The 20,261-nt window shown below is 40.2% G+C and overlaps 1 long non-coding RNA gene across 2 annotated transcripts; it reads right to left on the bottom strand.

Moving 5' to 3' along the window:
* Positions 1–1,772: 1,772 nt before the first annotated feature.
* On the bottom strand, positions 1,773–20,245 carry LOC102161253 (uncharacterized). Of its 2 annotated transcripts, XR_301335.4 has the most exons (3): positions 20,157–20,245; positions 11,907–12,106; positions 1,773–7,104 (listed from the first exon to the last, which is right to left on the bottom strand). It is a non-coding gene; the product is annotated as an uncharacterized LOC102161253 (long non-coding RNA). The 2 variants fall into 2 exon arrangements; XR_014823130.1 differs by lacking the exon at positions 1,773–7,104 and having other exon boundaries at positions 7,871–12,106.
* Between the last annotated feature and the right edge of the window lie 16 nt (positions 20,246–20,261).

Consider the following 20,261-nt stretch of genomic DNA (forward strand, 5'->3'; position numbering starts at 1 on the left):
TCATTGCTTATCCATTCCAAAGGCAACAGTTCACATCTATTAACCCCAAATTCCCAGTCCATCCCACTCCCTCCCCCTCCCCCTTGGCAAGCACAAGTCTGTTTTCCAAGTCCATGATTTTCTTTTCTGTGGAAAGGTTCATTTGTGCCATATATTAGATTCCAGATATAAGTGATTTCATATGGTATTTGTCTTTCTCTTTCTGACTTAACTTCACTCAGGATGAAAGTCTCTAGTTCCATCCATGTTGCTGCAAATGGCATTATGTCATTCTTTTTTTCTGGCTGAGTAGTATTCCATTGTATATATATACACCGCATCTTAATCCAATCTTCTTGTCGATGGAAATCTAGGTTGTTTCCACGTCTCGACTATTGTGAATAGTGCTGCAATGAACATGCAGGTGATGTGTCTTTTTCAAGGGAAGTTTTGTCCAGATATGTGCCTAAGAGTGGGATTGCTGGGTCATATGGTAGTTCTATGTATAGTTTTCTAAGGTACCTCCATACTATTTTCCATAGTGGTTGTACCAGCTTACATTCCTACCAATAGCGCAGGAGGGCTCCCTTTTCTCCATACCCTCTCCAGCATTTGTTATTTGTGGACTTATTAATGATGGCCATTCTGACTGGTGAGAGGTGGTACCTCATAGTAGTTTTGATTGCATTTCTCTAATAATCAGGGATGCTGAGCATTTTTTCATGTGCTTGTTGTCCATCTGTATATCTTCTTTGGAGAAATGTCCATTCGCGTCTTTTGCCCATTTTTCCAATGGGTTGCTGGCTTTTTTTGTGGTTGAGTTGTATAAGTTGTTTGTATATTTTAGAGATTAAGCCCTTGTCCGTTGCATCATTTGGAACTCTTTTCTCCCATTCTGTAAATTGTCTTTTTTTTTTTTTTTTTGTGGTTTCCTTCGCTGTGCAAAAGCAGAGCTACACTTTCATACCACCAGTGGGAACTCCAGAGAGTGAGAGAGATGCCTCACCAGCAAAGGCAGGAGTAATGAAAAAGTTTAAGCAAGTGGCTGTATCTTTACTTAAGCCAGGCTAAAGCAAGTAACAGCTATATATTTAGTCAACCTGATTCAACAGTTCCTAAGAGAAGGATGGTGGAACCCCAAAGAAACCCACAGCCAGATCCCAAGGCTGCATTCTCATTACAGAGGGTTCTCCTACCACACAAGACTCCAAATGTCTCATATATGGCACTGAACATTGGGTAGTGTTCTAGTAAACAAAATGCTGTGTAACAAACTATCCTAAAACATGGTGGATTATAACTACATTTATTTTGCTCACAAATCTGCAATTTGGACAGCTATCAATGGAGATAGTTCATTTCAGCATCAGCTACTGCAGCTCAAAGGCTGGGCTGGGAGTCATCTGAAGACTTTATCATTTACATGACTGGTGAATAACACTAGCTGTGGGTTGGAACCTTAGCTGAGACTGTCATCCATAACACCTATATATGATCTCTTTACTGGTCCTGGATTTCCTCACAAAGTGGTGGCTGGGTTCTAAAGGTGAGTAGCCTTAAAGAAAAAGATTAAGACAGAAGTTGGATTGCCTCTTATGACTTAACCTTATAAATCACTTAACCTCACTGTTGTATCCAAGCTCAGCTATATCTATCCTCTCAAAAGGCATATTCAAGTTCTAACCCCCAATTCCTGTGAATATGGCCTTATTTGGAAACTGGGTCTTTGCAGGTGTAATCAAATTAAAATAGGTCATACTGGTCTAGTCTGGCCCTAATCCAATGACTGTGTCTTTTTTTTTTTTTTTTTCGCTTTTCAGGGCCACACTTGCTGCATATGAAAGTTCCTAGGCTTTGGGTCCAATCCAGCCTATGCCACAGCCACAACAACATCAGATCTGAGCTGCATCTGTGACCTACACCACAGTTCACAGCAACTCCAGATCCTGAACCCACTGAGCGAGGCTAGGGATCGAACCCACAACCTCATGGTTCCTAGACAGATTAGTTTCTGCTGCACTACAACAGGAACTCCAATGACTGTGTCCTTAGAAGAGGGAATTTTGGATACAGGAGACATAAGGAAAAATGCCATGTGACAATAAAAGTGAAGACTGGAATGATGCATCTACCAACCAAGGAAAGCCAGGGATTTCTGGCAAATACCACAAACTAGAAAAGAGACAGGAAACATATTTTTCCTCAGAAGTCTCCAAAATAATCAACCTTGTTGACATCTTGATTTTGGACTTTCGGCCTGAGAACTGTAAGAGAATAAATTTCTGTTGCTTAAGCTACCCTTCTTATGGCAACCCTAAGAAAGTAATACACTCCTGTCTGCTGTGTTCTATTCATTGAGACAGCCACAAAGCCCACCCAACTTTAAGGGAATGGTAAACAGATTTCAACTTTTAAAAGAAGCTAGCAAAGCTCTGGAAGAGAATGTAGGACTTAAAATATTGCTATGGCCATTTTGGGGAAATATAATCTGCCATGTGCAAAAAGTTCCAAGCCCTAAGATTTGAGCAACTCTGGGCAGCTGTTTTGCTGAACTCTTTATCTTGAGATATCTAAAGTTTTCTTTTTTTCTTCTTTCATTGGCTGTGGTATCCAAGCTGTGTCTGCAACCTAAACCACAGCTCACGGCAATGCCGGATCCTTAACCCACTGAGCAAGGCCAGGGATTGAACCCGCATCCTCATGGGTACTAGTCAGATTTGTAATCCACTGAGCCATGATGGGGACTTCTCCCCTCATGTTTAATATCAGTGACACCTGCTAAGGAGCAACTCTTTGTAAAACTCTGATCTAATGAATGACAGCACCTGGGTCATACCATCTGTGAACCCTGGGAGTAGACACAAAGAACTTAAAAATATTCTCTAGTATCACTGCCCTCATTCTCCTGCCATTATTCAACCACTGAGCTTCACTGCTATCATGTGTTCTCATGTGGACCAGAGTTAGGGATGAGGAGGGAAAGAGTGGTAAAACAGAGCAAGACCTGGACATCTCTTCTAGACGGTTCCTCCTCTCCATTTGGGACTTTCTCATGCTAGTCCCTTCAGTACAGAAATCCTGTCTGTTTCATCACCTGAGTGTGCACGGAGATACCCAAAGATACAGAATCTAGAAATGACTTTCTATATAGCAAGGGCTAGTCTCTGAGCTCTTTCAAGCCACAAACTCTCCTGCAATGAGACCTTGATTCCCAAGTACATAAAAGAGATCACTGGCATGGGAGGCTCATCCCCCATGTCTCTAGTCCTGCCTTTTATGCCTAGTGGGTCACTGAGAAACTCTGCACTTGAGGTGAAAAACACAAATACAGTGATGGATATGCAGTATTGTTCAACAGATAAACAAAATCAGAAATTAATCTTCCCAGACTCAAGGCTTTGCTTGCTCTCTAAGCCTGTCCCACTGAACAGTAGCCAAAGTCTGCTTCTTCTAGGATCATAATCCAGAAGCAAGGGCAGGTTGGCAGTCTGGGGAGCCAGGTGAGCCACACTTCCCATAACCTCCCCAGCCCTCTAGGAGTAAAGGACAGTATTACTACAAAAGGTGGCTATAGTGGCTTTTTTCATCACACATTCACGGGGGACCCTCACATCCTCCCTTGCCTTGTCCCTTGTGGCCTCACCCTCATTGAAGTCTTTGAAAGGCGTTGCTCTACTCAGCCCTTCCAGGCCCTGTCTCCCAGATAGCACAGATAGGGATGAGGGTGAGGAAGCATTGCGTGCCTCTAAACTCTCTCACTTCAGGCTGTGTGGGGATTCAAGGTGAGGTTAGGACCATTGAACCCTTAGCACAGAAGGCAGGGCCCACATCTGCTAAGAGGACCCCATGACATACTCCCATATAAAGCCATTCATACCTCTGCTGGGATGGCATCCAAGGGCTATGCATTGACCTGGTCAGGCACAATGCCTCATGGTCTGGATCAGGTTGAGGGTGGGTGGGGAGGAGGGCAGGAAAAGGCAGGATGAGACCCAGGAATAAGGTGGAAGCGAACATTCCCATTTCATCCCACCTCCTTCTTCATTCTTTCCACCTTTTCATTCTTTCCAACTTAAGCATCCATCAAACTTCCCCTCACTCTCATCTCATTTTCTTCCAGGTTCTGTGTGGCTGTACCATGAACACTCCGACCACTAAGGGAGAGAGAGGTGATCTCTTTGTTCTGCATGAAGTTATCAACCAAGATATTATGGAGGACTTCCTGTCTAAGAAGATGCCCAGCTGGCAGGAGTCTGCAAGGTTGAGTTCAGATGGGTTTCCCAGACAGGTTGCTCTCCAAGCACAACAGATCTTTCCCCTAGGCCTTGCCCTGGCCCTCCCAGCCATAACTATAGCAACATATAATGAATGCTGGTAGCCAAGGCCCACCAGATCTGTGTCCACTGGACATTGGCTAGGTTTGCTAGAATACAAAAACAGTGGTAGTTTTCACTAAAATGTTCTTGTCCCTGAGCTACTTCAGTGCTACTATGGCATGGTTATCCAGGGTGGGCAGTCAGGTGATCTGGACAAGGTCAGGAAGCAATATTCATTTCCATGGCTTTTGAACCCAGTTCTCAAATGGAGCTGGAGAGGACCAAGTGCCACTTGGTGGCATGCAAAGATTTTTTGCCCAACCCTAGAATGTCCTCCTTCCCCTCCTAGCTCTGCCAGATTTTTCTTTGCCCCCCTCACTCTCTGGCATCCTCCTATTGGAGGAAGCAAGAGGAAAGAAAGGAGACTAACCTCTCACCTCACCCGGACTTTGGTGCCCAGTAGGAGAGCACTAAGGCTACTGCACACATTTCACCCACCTGTATCACTCACTCAGCTGCTTGAACCTCACTGGGGATGAGATGGAGGGGAAGCAGGTCATTGATGAGCACTTTTGTGGGAGCAGTGGGTGAATAAGGCTCAAAGATGCCTCTTTGACATTGCTGTACCAACTGGCTTCGCCTCATTTCCCGGGGCTGGGGGTAGGGATTATGTTGCCTGTAGCTTCATTAAGATCTTATAATGCTAGATGGATAATACACACATGCAGAGATGCTCCATATCACTAATTATTAGAGAAATGCAAGTCAAAACTATAATGAAATATCACCTCATACCAGTGAGAAAGGCCATCATCAAAAAGTCTTCAAATAACAAATGCTTGAGAGGGTGTGGAGAAAAGAAAAATCCTCCTACACCGTTCGTAGGAATGTAAATTGGTACAACTATTATAAAGAACAATATGGAGGCTCTCTAAAAAATTAAAAATAGAGTTGCCATATGATCCAGCAATCTCACTCCTGGGCATATACTCAGAGAAAACTATAACTCAAAAAGATTCATGCACCCTAATGTTCATTGCAGCACAATTTACAACAGCCAAGACATGGAAGCAACCTAAATGTCTATTGACAAAGGAATGGATAAAAATGTGATTAAAAAAAAAAAGATGTAGTATGTACGCACAATGGAATACTGCTCAGCCATGAGAAAGAATGAAATAATGCCATTTGCAGCAACATGGATGGACCTATAGATCATCATATTAAATGAAATAATTTAGACTTAGGCAAAATATCATACAATATCACTTATATGTAGAATCTAAAATATGATACAAATGAACTTATTTACCAAATAGGAAAAGACTCAAACTTACAGAAAACAGACTTAATGGTTATCAAAGAGGAAAGGTAGTAGGGGAGGGATAAAGTAGGAGTCTGGGATTAACATATACACACTACTATTACAAAACAGATAATCAAGGAGGTTCCCTTGGGAGTTTCTGTTGTGGCTCAGTAGGATAAGGAACTGATACTGTCTCTACGGGGATTCAGGTTTGATCCCTGGCCTCACTCAGTTGGTTATAGATGCAGTGTTGCCACAAACTGCAGTAGAGGTCACAAATGTGGCTTAGATCCAGTGTTGCTGTGGCTATGGCTCAGGTCACTTCGACCCCTAGCCCCAGGGACTTCCATGTGCCACAGGTACAGCTGTAAAAAGGAAAAAAAAAAAAAAAAAAAAAGAAAGTTCCCTTGTGGCACAGCAGGGTAAGGATCCAGTGTTACCTCACCTGTGGTGCATGTGGTGCAGGCTGCTACTGTGGTGTGGGTTCCATCCCTGGCCCAGGAACTCCCACATGTCATGGGAAAAAAAAAAAAAAAGAAAAGAAAGATAATAAATAAGAACCTATTGTACAGCAAAGTGAACTATATTCAATATCCTGTAATAACCTACAAGAGAAAAGAATGGATATATATATATATATATCTACATACATATATATGCATAACTGAATCATTTGCTGTATATTAGAAACTAACATAACCTGGTAAATAAACTACACTTCCATTTTTTTAAGAAAATATGTTTAAGAAAATATTACCCTGCTGAAATCAAACAAATAACAGAACTTAGAGGAAAAGGAGACAAAAAAGGAAGCTAGTAAAAATTACAAAAAGGAACTATCTATTATTAATAATACCCTCAGAAGTAACAAAAATAGTACATACTTGAAACATGATTAGACGATCATAAAAACTGAATAGCATGGTACCAGTATCCTTAGAAGTACAAAATAATTTCCAAAAGGAAAATCATTCAGAAGTAGGATGAAAAAACTTGAAAGAAATCTCCCAAAGAAGTGAATTAAAATACAAAGAGACAGAGAAAAGACTAGAAGTTAGAGGTTTGGCCCAAACATCCAACTGTGTAAATCTTCCAGAAGGGTGGAGAAAAATTATTCTATAAGCATATCTTGTAGTGTCAGAAGTGAAGGCCTGACCACTGAGTACCATGAACAAAGTATGAACAGATCCATAGCAAGGCACATCCATGGGAAATTTCAGTACATCTGGGATAAACAGAGAATGCTTACAGTGTCAGGAGGAACACTACATATAACGACAGGGAAATCAGAACTGTAACGGATTTCTCCAGGGCAGCCGTGAAAGTCAGGTCCAGTGAAGAATGATGTCAAAATTTTCATCAAAAATTATTTTCAAACTTGTGTTCTCTAATGTGACAAACAATCATCAGTGAAGATGAAATAAAAAACACTTTCAGACATTTAAGGTCTCCAAAAATTGACCTCACTTGCACTTGGTGTCAGGAAGATCCTAGAGGATGATCCTAAAACGAAAAGGAAAAATAGGAAAAGGGATAAACTTAGCATACTGGAAGTGGGGTCCCGCTATAAGACACATGGAATGGAAGTCCTTGGGTGGCAATTGTGCAGCAAGTCCAGAATGTGGTCCACACTGAATAAGAGGATGGCTTGTCTTCAGGAGGATAAAGATGATGATTATTTGTTGGCATGAGATTTAGGACACATGGGCAAATAAAATCTGTAAAGTAAAAAATGTTCTTCCCTGCTTTGAAGAACAAAATATTTTCCAGAGAAGTTAACACAATTAGAGTATACAATTAGAGTATACACAAATAGAGTTACAATTAGAGTAACACAACTGTCAACAATATTTACATGGTCACATATAATCATGTAAACAGAATAATTTAAAGAATATTATAAATATTGAGTACTTTATAATATCCAATTAGGTATTATACATCGTAATGCATAATGAGAATATAAAAACTAAATATTGATCTAACCATATACTATGAAATAACTATATTAGGAGGATGTGGGTGGGAAAAATTGAGCTGGTGGTGAAAGGCTCTCAGTCCAGGAGTTTATGAGGAGTGAATCCTTTCCAGAACCACATAAGCACACTTGGAAGCAGATCCTCCCTCACCTGAGTTTTCAAATGAGACCACAGTCCCAGGGGACAGCTGGATTACAGCCTTGAGGACAGGCTAAACGGGACCAGAGATCAAACCCATATCCTCATGGATACTAGTTAGGTTCTTTTTTTTTTTTTTTTTTTTTTTTTGGTCTTTTGTCTTTTTGTTGTTGTTGTTGCTATTTCTTGGGCCGCTCCCGCGGCATATGGAGGTTCCCAGGCTAGGGGTCTAATCGGAGCTGTAGCCACCGGCCTACACCAGAGCCACAGCAACGCGGGATCCGAGCCGCGTCTGCAACCTACACCACAGCTCACGGGCAACGCCGGATCGTTAACCCACTGAGCAAGCGCAGGGACCGAACCCGCAACCTCATGGTTCCTAGTCGGATTCGTTAACCATTGCGCCATGACGGGAACTCCCTAGTTAGGTTCTTAACCTGCTGAGCCACAATGGGAACTCTTGAAATCATACTGTCATATATAATTCCTTATAGAACTGCTTTAGTCAACTTTCTTTGTTTTGTTTTTATGGATTGAGTTATTGTCTGATTCCATTTGAAGAACTTCCATTAGTATTCTTGAGAAGCCTTTCTGCTAGCAATGAATTCCTTCAGTTTCTGTTTCTGTGTTATGGTACAATACAATATTCATATTCAATACAATATTAATTTCTGTTTTTGTGTTATAGTACAATATAATATTCGTGATGAGATGAGGGGTAGCAGAAAAAACTAAAATATGATTCACTGTATTGTGTATGTTTTATTGAAGTGACTTTGTCATATTAGATAAAACTACCATTACAATTCTCCAGGAATGCTCCAAAGAATGCTGGTGGTAATGAAGAATATGTGACTCTCAAATCTTTCATTTGTATTGACCTTATCATCACTGATTCTCCTCCAACAATGCAATAATGACAGTTCTGTTTTAAAGTGTCCCTTCCTCTTTCCTCATGGAAATTATCCCATGATTTCAAAAAATTCTCAAAGGTGAAATTTATCAAGATTGCAAATGCCAAAGGAAATTCTATGTTAACACTGTCTAAAATGCAATATTCTGTGAGATGACCCAACTTTAAAAATACACACATATTCTAAACACAGTTTAGATCTGTGACATGTTTTATTTTAGCCAATGGAGTATGAGCAGACATGATGCCAGCGGAGGCCTTAAATGGGCTTGTGTGGATGGGCTCACTTCTTGTGTTTCAGTGAACTTGGTGATAAGACTGTGCCTGGGCGCTAAGGCCCCACAGTTGGGCAGTAGAGAAAGATATGTGGGACAGACCTCAAACTGATCCAAAAGACAGAACAAAACTAGCCATCTAGAAGTCTAAAATAAGGCCACTGCAACCAATACACAGGTCCAAGAAAAACAAATTCTTGTTTATGTCATTGAGTTTGGGGAGCAATTTGTTTCAAAGTATTATCACAGCAAGAACTGACTAATACAACATCCTCCAAATCATCCTTATATAGATGGCTGTCATCATGGCTACATGTAAGGCAGTTGTGTACTCAGAAATTTTGAGAATTCTTGAATGCTTAGTGCCTCTCAAACACATTTTACATGGTTCAAGTTTCCCCAAATAAGTTCAGTGATATACCATAAAGATACCTCTCTAAACTTTTATTAAATGCAATGCAAAATTCTCTCTATTCATTTTCTGCATGCATGTAGTTAAAATGCTTTTTATGAACCTAAAAGGATAGAAATTTGTAAAGTAACATCTTTGTGGAAAGCTGTTATTCACAAGGGAAAATTACAAACAAAATAGGCATTTGGCTGAGTGTAGAACACTGATGACCCTTAGTGCCTCTAAATGCAAAGTGAACAAAGGAACTTAATAAATATTACTACTCTACTTGAGAGGCAGAACAAGGTGTTCTAAAGTGGTAAAGGGAAGCTCTTTACAGCTACTCTCTGTACTTGAGAGGCAGAACAAGGTGTTCTAAGGTGGTAGAGGGAAGCTCTTTGCAGCTATTTGCAACACTCTTTTAGCTTGGATACTATGTTGCTATGAAGCAGCCTTTTGTCTAAGGCAACTAACTACAGAAACTGGAAGGAGGAAAAAGAGAGAAAAAACCAGAGAATATTCTTCTCATAGTGACCTACTTATTCATTTGTTCTTTCACCAAGTATTTACTCATCTGGTTATGTGGATAATACCTGCTGAGAACTGCACAGAATACAGAAATATAAGATAAGATATAGATAAGACATAGATGACTTATGGTACTTCCAGATGTGTTCTAATTAACTGTTTACAAGTTCAGGGGAGGCAAGGGATCCATATCTTGGTTGGATTCTCAGTGATGTTTTCCCAGAGAAGGAGGTGTAAAATGGATTGACTAGAAAAAAATTTAATTTTATAATAGACATATCTGGAAGGGAGCAAAGATGTAGAGACAATTAGACCCATGAGATTTAAAAAAGGCTATAAATAGAAATTAAGGACAAATTATGGAGGGTCTTGAATGCTGATCTAAAGAGTTTGACTGTAATGTGTTGGCAATGGGTAGCATGGATGGCTTGAAGCAAGGCACTGGCATAATCAAAGAACCTTGAGAGTGTAACGAAAGGACACATGAAAGTAAGAAGACATGCTATTTTCTGAAGAAATCATCATAATCCAATAAAGGGTAGAAATGGAGCAATGACACCACAAATGGAAAGGAGGAATATGAGAGACCCTATAAAGAAAACCTGTCAGGATTTGGTCATTGATTGGATACATTTATTTATTCATTTAACACATGTTGTCAGTAACTGTGCTAGTCACTAGTGATGCAAGAGTAAGCAAAAAAGACATGATCTCTTCCTCATGGACCATATAGTAGACTACTATAAAAATCTATGTGAAATGTGATGATGGCTATAAGTGAGAGGTACATGGTATTACAGAGCTTGTGGTAGAGGGATCAGATGAGTTGAATATGTGAGGCGATGCTTTCTTGATGAAGTGACCTATGAGCTGAGATGAGAAAGATGAGGAGGTATTAATTAGGTGCAGACTGAACAGAAGGATATTTTTATGCAGAGGGGATAACATGGACAATGTGTCATTATAAGAATGCAGGCCTGAAAGGAGGCCACTATGTGCTGGACTGCTGAGAATGAAAGATGAGAGGTGCAAGAAGAGGCTGCAGGGATAACCCTCTATCATGCCCAGGGGAGCATGCCCTGTAGACTAATGCACCCAGAGTGCCAGTGAACAATATGAGGAGCCTGTGTAAGAATGCAATTTGACACACTTCTTTCACCATGAAAGCTTGCCTATTGAACTAAACAGTAAATTTAGTGCAGACATACATTCTAAAGCAAGACATACATTCTAAAGCAAGCTCCTTATCCTATAGAAGAGCAACAGTTCTCAACCAGCAGCCGGTCTGTGACTGGATATTTTATACCATCACGAGGAGGTCTGTCTTTATCCTAAGAGCAATGGAAAGTCACAGATGGACTTTAGGAGGAGGTGGTGGTGACCAAATTATGGATCGTGGACTGGAAGCCAGCCAGAGTTAGTAGAAAGAAAACAAGAAGTATGTGTCTGAAACCATACTTGTTGGTGAGATAAGATGTATCCTTTTTATATGATAGAAGGAGGACATAGAATAGAGTCTAGGAGTTCTCATTGTGGTGCAGTGGTTTAAGAATCCAAATGCAAAGGCTTGGGCTGCTGCAGAGGCATAGGTTTGATTTCCAGCCTGGTGCAGTGGGTTAAAGGATCTGGCATTGCTATAGCTGTATGTAGCTGTAATCACAGCTGTGGCTCAGATTCAGTCCCTGGCCAGGGAGTTTTCATCTGCTGTGGGTGTGGCCATTAAGAAGTAAAAAGAACAGAGTCTAGCAGTGACATGAAAAGAGTAGAGGAAGTGTGGAACGACAGCCATAAGAAAGGGAGTGGAAAGAAAGAAATGGGGACCATATGTCAGTTAAAATAAGACATAGTTATGTTGTTGTTGGCATAGCCCTGTGACTGGATCCAACAAAACTTACTGCTCTGAAAGCAGGTCCAGAGAAGATGAATGTTAGAGATGAGCAAAAAGCATTAGCACTGAGGTTCCATGGAAAAGTAAAATAGCTTGGAAGTCTGGGTATGATTTTGTCGTGATGGACCAGAAACAGAGTACAAGGAATAAGAAGTAAAATGATAAACTGTATTCTAGCCAAACTTACACTCACCAAACCCTTGAAGAAGGAGAGTCCAGCTCTTGTACAGACCAACAGGCATGCCCCTCCAAGTCAGATACTTGCAGGGAAGCCAAGGCATCTTGTCTTGGCCAGGAGCAAACCTGGCTTGTCAGAGGATCCCAGAGGTGCTGTGGGGAGGCAGCTTTTGCTCATCACGTTCAGGGAAGCAGGTGGGTAGAAATCACCAGATGCTGAAAGGAGAACAAAAGCCACTGTTAAGCCATAATTAAATGGAAGTAAAGATGAGGTTATTAGGCAAGACTTGACAGACATATTGCCAGACGAATTCTATCAAACATATAAAGAGGATCTGGTGCCCATCCTCCTTAAACTCTTTCAAAAGGTTGAAGAAGAAGGAATACTCCCAAAGACATTCTATGATGTCGCCATCACCCTAATTCCAAAACCAGACAAAGATAACACCAAAGAAGAAAACTATTGGCCATATTATCTTTGATGAATATAGATGCAAAAATTCTCAACAAAATCTCAGCCATCTGAATCCAACAACATATCAAAAAGATTGTACAACATGACCAGGTAGGGTTCATCCCAGGTTCACAAGGATGGTTCAACATATGCAAATCAATCAATGTCATAAGCCACATTAACAAAAGATAAGTCAAAAAATCATATGATCATCTCAATAGACGCAGAAAAAGCATTTGACAAAGGCCAACATCCATTCATGATCAAGACCCTCGCCAAAGTGGGTATACAGGGAACATTCCTGAACATAATCAAAGCCATTTATGACAAACCCACAGCAAATATAATACTCAATGGGGAAAAACTGAAAGCCTTCTCACTAAAATCTGGAACAAGACAGGGATGCTCACTCTCACCACTGCTATTCAGCATAGTTTTGGAAGTCCTAGCCACAGCAATTAGACAAACAAAAGAAATAAAAGGCATCCATATAGGAAGAGAAGAGATAAAAAATGTCACTGTATGCAGACAACATGACACTATACATAGAAAAGCCTAAGGACTCAACCCAAAAAATACTTGAACTGATTAACAAATTCAGCAAAGTAGCAGGATATAAGATTAACATTCAGAAGTCAGTCGCATTTCTGTATACCAGAAATGAAATATTAGAAAAGGAATACAAAAATACAATACCTTTTAAAATTGGACCCCCAAAAATCAAATACCTGGGAATACACCTGACCAAGGAGGTAAAGGACTTATACGCCGAGAACTATAAACTTTTAATCAAAGAAATCAAAGTAGATGTAAAGAAATGGAAAGATATTCCATGTTCATGGATTGGAAAAATCAATATTGTAAAAATGGCCATACTACCCAAAGCAATCTACAGATTCAATGCAATCCCTATCCAATTACCCAGGACATTTTTCACAGAACTAGAACAAACAATCCAAAAATTTATATGGAACAACAAAAGACCCAGAATTGCCAAAACAATCCTGAGAAACAAAAACCAAGCAGGAGGCATAACTCTCCCAGACTGTAAGCAATATTACAAAGCCACAGTCATCAAAACAGTGTGGTACTGGTATCAAAACAGACAGACAGACCAATGGAACAGAATAGAGAACCCGGAAATAAACCCTGACACTTATGGTCAAGTAATCTTTGACAAGGGAGGCAAGAACATAAAATGGGAAAAAGAAAGTCTATTCAGCAAGCATTGCTGGGAAACCTGGACAGCTGCATGCAAAGCAATGAAATTAGAACGCATCCTCACACCATACACCAAAATAAACTCAAGATGGCTGAAAGACTTAAATATACGACAGGACACCATCAAACTCCTAGAAGAGAACATAGGCAAAACATTCTTTGACATCAACCTCATGAATATTTTCTCAGGTCAGTCTCCCAAAGCAATAGAAATAAGAGCAAAAATAAACCCATGGGACCTCATCAAACTGAAAAGCTTTTGCACAGCAAAGGAAACCAAAAAGAAAACAAAAAGACAGCTTACAGAATGGGAGAAAATAGTTTCAAATGATGCAACAGAGAAGGGCTTAATCTCTAGAATATACAAGCAATTTACACAACTCAACCGCAAAAAAGCCAACCAATCAATGGAAAAATGGGCAAAAGACCTGAATAGACTGTTCTCCAAAGAAGATATACAGATGGCCAACAAACACATGAAAAAATGCTCAACATCGTTGATTATAAGAGAAATGCGAATCAAAACTACCGTGAGATACCACCTCACACCAGTCAGCATGGCCATCACTAAGAAGTCCACAAATAACAAGTGCTGGAGGGGTGTGGAGAAAAGGGAACCCTCCTGCACTGCTGGTGGGAATGTAAACTGGTACAGCCACTATGGAGAACAGTTTGGAGATACCTTAGAAATCTATACATAGAACTTCCATATGACCCTGCAATCCCACTCTTGGGCATCTATCCGGACAAAACTCTACTTAAAAGAGACACATGCACCCGCATGCTCATTGCAGCACTATTCACAATAGCCGGGACATGGAAACAACCCAAATGTCCATCAACAGAGGATTGGATTCGGAAGAGGTGGTATATATACATAATGGAATACTACTCAGCCATAAAAAAGAATGACATAATGCCATTTGCAGCAACATGGATGGAACTAGAGACTCTCATACAGAGTGCAATGAGTCATAAAGACAGACAAATACCGTATGATATCACTTATATCTGGAATCTAATATATGGCACAAATGAACCTTTCCTCAGAAAAGAAAATCATGGACTTGGAGAATAGACTTGTGGCTGCCCGATGGGAGAGGGAGGGAGTGGGAGGGATCAGAAGATTGGGGTTATCAGATACAACTTAGAACAGATTTACAAGGAGATCCTGCTGAGTAGCATTGAGAACTATGTCTAGACACTCATATTGCAACAGAACAAAGGGTGGGGGAAAAATGTATACATGTAAGAATAACTTGATCCCCATGCTGTACAGCAGGAAAAATTTAAAATAAATAAATAAATAAATAAAAAGAAATATTGCCAGGGAGAAAAAGAGTAAGCTCAGGGAAAATAATTTTTTCCCCCTAGGGCCACACATGCAGCATATGGAGGTTCCCAGGCTAGGGGTCTAATCAGAGCTGTAGCCCCTGGCCTACACTAGAGCCACAGCAACTCGGGATCCAAGCTGTGTCTGTGACCCACAACATAGCTCATGGCAATGCCAGATCCTTAACCCACTGAGCGAGGCCAGGGATTGAACCTGCAACCTCATGGCTCCTAGTCAGATTCGTTAACCACTGAGCCACAACCGGAACTCCAAATTTTAAATCAGTATGTTAAATGACTAATTAATATGATGAATCTGCTTCTGTAGGTAGCAGCCACAAGGTGCTAGTAATGACTTGTATGGAGAATAGATGAGAATGTTCCAGTAATCATTAACAAGCACTCCTTATGTACCAACACTGTGTTAGGCATAGGGAATATAAACATGAGTGAGACATGGTCCCTGCCTTCAAATGACTTACAGTCCATGGAAGGAAAACCATCTAAAAATGTTTATCACTGGAGATACATACAGGGATGTCAGGAAGCAGGGAAGTGAGGCACTAAATATGCAGAGGAGTAGAGATGAGGGTTAGGGAAAGAAGGCCTCCTAAGAAAGCTGATGCCCAACCTGAAACTGGAAAATAAGTCGATGTCAGATCACTTAAGAGGAAGCAGAGGAAGAGGGTCTTAAGTAAAGGAACATCAGCTGTAAAGGCCCAGGCAGGACGGACAGAACATTAGAAACTTCAAGGTACTCTACATGTCTAGAGAGGAAGGATTGTATCAAGAAAAAAAGACAGGTAGTCAAATCTGGAAGGAGCTTACATGCCAAGCTAAGGAATACAGATCTGATGCTAAAGGCAGTGAGAAATCTGTGGCTTTCTAGGAGGCATTCTGATGTATGGAGAGAGACGTCGTTGTTAGAAGTCATCAGCCAGGAGGGGGAAGTTAAGCCTGAGCAGGATATAAGATCACCCAGAGAAACTGAAATGTTAGAAGGGGTAGGCGCTGGGGATGGACCCAACATTTAAAATGGGTAAGAAAGAGATACTCAAGAGTGAGTCTAAGAAGAAGGAATTAAAGAGGGATTAAAAAAAAAATCAGGTGCCTTGATGGAAAACACAGAAGAGGGAGCTTTAAGAAGATAGGTGACAACTACACTAAGTGATGCTGGAGACTGAAAAACAAACAAACAAACCAGGTGTAGCAACAAAGAAATTGTATCAGCATGGATGCCTGCTCTTACCATTTTCATTCAACATAGTACTGGAACTCCTAGCCACAGCAATCAGAGAAGAAAAAGAAAAGGAATCTAAATTGGAAAAAAGTAAAACTGTCCCTGTTTGCAGATGACATGATACTATATATAGAAAACCCTAAAGATGTTACCAAAAAACTACTACAGCTCATCAATGAATCAATAAAGTTGTAGGATACAAAATTAATATAGAGAAATATGTTGCATTTCTATATACTAAAAACAACTATCAGAAAGAGAAATTATGGAAATAATTCTATTTATTATCACATCAACAAGAATAAAATACCCATGAATAAACTTACCTAAGGAGGCAAAAGACCTGTACCCTGAAAACAGTAAGATACTGATGAAAGAAACCAAAGATGACATAAACAGATGGAAAGATACACCATGTTCTTAGACTGGAAGAATCAATGTTGTCAAAATGACTATACTACCCAAGGCAATCTACAGATTCAATGCAATCCCTATCAAATTGCCAATGGCATTATTCACAGAACTAGAACAATTTTTTAAAAATTTGTATGGAAACACAAAAGACCTCAAATAGCCAAATAAATAAAAACAGAGCTGGAAGAATAAGGTTCCCTGACTTCAGCGTATACTACAAAACTACAGTTATTAAAACAGTCTGATACTGGCACAAAACCAGAAATATAGTCAGTGGATCAGGACAGAAAGCCCAGAAATAAACCCATGCACCATGGTCAACTAATCTAAGAGAGAGGAGGCAGGAATATACAACAGAGAAAAGATAGTCTCCTCAAATGGTGCTGGGAAAACTGGACAGCTACATGTAAAAGAATGAAATTAGAACACCCCCTAACACTATACATAAAAAAAAACTCAAAATGGATTAAAGATATAAATGTAAGGTCAGATGTTATAAAACTCTTAGAGGAAAACATAGGCAGACCACTCTTTGACATGAATAGCAGCAATATCTTTTTGGATCCACCTCCTGGAGTAATGAAAATAAAAATAAACAAATGGAACCTATTTAAACATAAAAGTTTTTGCACAGCAAAGGGAACCATAAACAAAGTGAAAAGACAATCCACGGAATGGGAGAAAATATTTGCAAATGAAGTGACCAACAAGGGATTAATCTCCAAAATATACAAACAGTTCATGCAGCTCTATGTCAAAAAGACAAACAACCCAATCAAAAAATGGGCAGAAGATTCAAATAGACATTTCTCCAAAGACATACATATGGCCAAAAAGCACATGAAAAGATGCTTAACATCACTAATTATTAAAGAAATGCCTATTAAAACCACTATGAGGTAGCACTTCACAGCTGTCAGAATGGCTATCATCAAAAACAGCACAAATGACAAATACTGATAAAGATGTGGGGAAAAGAGAACCGTTGCATGTTGTTGGTGGTAATGTAAATTGGTGCAGCCACTGTGGAAAAACAGTATGGAGGTTTCTAAAAAACAACAAATTAGGACTACCATATGACCCAGCAGTTCCACTCCTGGTATATATCCAAAACAAAAACACTAATTCAAAAAGACAGATGTAACTCAATGTTCATAGCAGTACTATTTACAAGTGCCAAAATACAGAAGCATCCTAAGTATCCACCAACAGATGAATGGATAAAGAAAATGTGATATATAAATACAATGGAATAACACTCAGCCATAAAAAAATAATGAAATTTTGCCATTTGCAGCAACATGGATGGATTTGGAGGGCATTATGCTAAGTGAAATAAGTTAAAGACAAATACTGTACGATATTACCTATATTTAAAATCTAAAAAAATACCACAAACTAGTAGATGTAACAAAAAAAGAAGCAGACTTAGTGATGCAGAGAATAAACTAGTAGTTACCAGTAAGAAGGGGAGGAGGGGCAATATAGGAGTGGGGGAGTGGGAAATACAAACTACTGGGTATAAGATAGGCTTAGGAATGCACTGTACAACATAGGAAATACAGCCAATATTTTGTAATAACTGTAAATGCAAAGTAACCTTTAAAAGTGCATATACATTTTTAAAAAAGAAATCATACTGGAGTTCCTGTGGTGGCTCAGTGGTAATGAACCTGACTAATATCCATGAGGATGTGGGTTTGATCCCTGGTCCCTGATCCTGCTTAGTGGTGAAGGATCTAGCCTTGTCATGAGCCATGCTCTAGGTCACAGACGAGGCTCAGATCCTGCCTTGCTACTGCAGCTCTGATTAGACCCCTAACTTGGGAACTTCTACATGCAATGGGTGCGGCCCTAAAAAGACCAAAAAAACAAACAAACAAACAAACAAAAAAACCAACAACTACAAAAAAACCAAAAAAACCCCCTGAAAATTGGAAACAATTTAAATTTCTATCAACAGGAAAACACACAAATCATTTTGTTTTCCTACATGGCACTCCTATATAGCAAGGAAAGTACGTGAACTAGACAGATCTTTACATGTCAGCATGGATGAACCTAGCCAAGAAAACACTAAGTAAAGCAAGTAGCAAAAGAACACATAGTAGAATGTTACATGCTGTTTAGGAATACTTACAAATGTAGCATAAATATAAAGACATACATTGCAGTGATGAATACTAAGTTCCGAAGAATGGTTACCCAGGGTCAGCTGGGGAGTGGTTGTGATGGGGAAAGTGGTTACCCTGGGTTCTTCAACAGGAAAGGTAATGTTTCATTTCACAAGCTGGTTGGAGGATAGAGGAGTGTTCGCTATATTATAATTTGAGCCTGTTGCTTGTAAAAGTCATTCCTGACCACATCTAGGAAATTTTAGTGTAGTGTAGCATGTGTGTGCCCTGGTAGTGGGGTGGGAGTATCCAGAACTGCAGTAGGTAGAGGAGGAATGCTGTAAACATAACTGACCTGAGGACTACCATTGTTCTAGGAAGTGTATCCAAGTCTTAAGGCCAACATTAAAAATAAAGAGAGGTATATTTAAAATGTTAAGAGTTTATTTAAGCAAAACAGATTCATTTCAGGGCAGCACCAAACTGGAAGTGGTTAGGAGTGCTCCACCCACAGGACCTGCATAGAACTTTTTATTTAAAAAGGGCAGAAGTAAAGCAAGGAAATTTTACTGATTTGCTATAGCTTAAAGCCTACTTTTGGTTTGTGACTGGCTGTCTTTAGCATTCAATTTTGTAACCCTGAGGCATTTACAAGCTTAGATTTTCCTTGGCTTACATAGGCTGCAACAGCATTACAGCCATCTCAATCTAAAGGCCTCCTTGTTAAATTAAACACCAGCTGTCTGAGTTCTTCCACTTCCTGTGCCTCATTTTCTCTTTTGTACAGTGGACATTCAACAGTAAGTTCTCTGTGAAGTTGTTAGAAAAATTGAATGATATCACACTGAAACAGTGGGAGACAGAAAGTAGTAGTTAGGCATCATCATCAGGTCAAAAACACCATCAAGTGATTATTACTAGTCACGATAATGTCTTGAATGTATGGAACACTCTACCATTTGCCAACAATTGTGTGAGGTAAGGAGAAATACAGCAATTTAAAGTGCTTTGCAGAAATTAACACAGACGTGAACGACTTAATGGACTCCAGATGACTTTCGCTCGTCGTTCATGTATCCCTTATGAAGTGTACTCTCTCCTGGGGGGGTGCAAGCACAGACATTCATTAGGGGTTTAGATTACTTTTTTTTTCCTTTTAAGACTGCACCTGCGGCATTTCGAAATTCCCAGACTAGGGATGGAATTAGAGCTGCAGATGCCGGCCTACACCACAGCCACAGCAAGTCTCCAGATCCAGCTGCCTCTGCGATCTACGCCACAGCTCACGGCAAAGGCGGAATCCTTAACCCAGTGGGCGAGGCCAGGGACCCAACCTACATCCTCATGGATACTAAGTCGTGTTCTTAACCCGCTGAACCACGACGGGAATCCTAGACAACTCTTTAAATTCGTGGCTATATCCATACCCCACTTTTATTCGAACCAGTCAGTAAACGCTTTTCGTAAAACCCAAATCCCCCCAAATCCTACTTTTTGCACCGCCCTCACGTCGAAGCTGACGACTCAAAGCTCCCGCCTTCCACCTCAGGCCCCATCCCCACGGGAGGCCGGGTCTGCGTGCTGACGTACGGCGAG

Source organism: Sus scrofa, chromosome 1 (assembly GCF_054392235.1).
Source record: "Sus scrofa isolate SSC_HxYL_T2T_F1_AM1 chromosome 1, Sscrofa_HxYL_maternal_Yorkshire_Landrace_v2.0, whole genome shotgun sequence".
Classification (NCBI taxonomy): Eukaryota; Metazoa; Chordata; class Mammalia; order Artiodactyla; family Suidae; genus Sus; species Sus scrofa.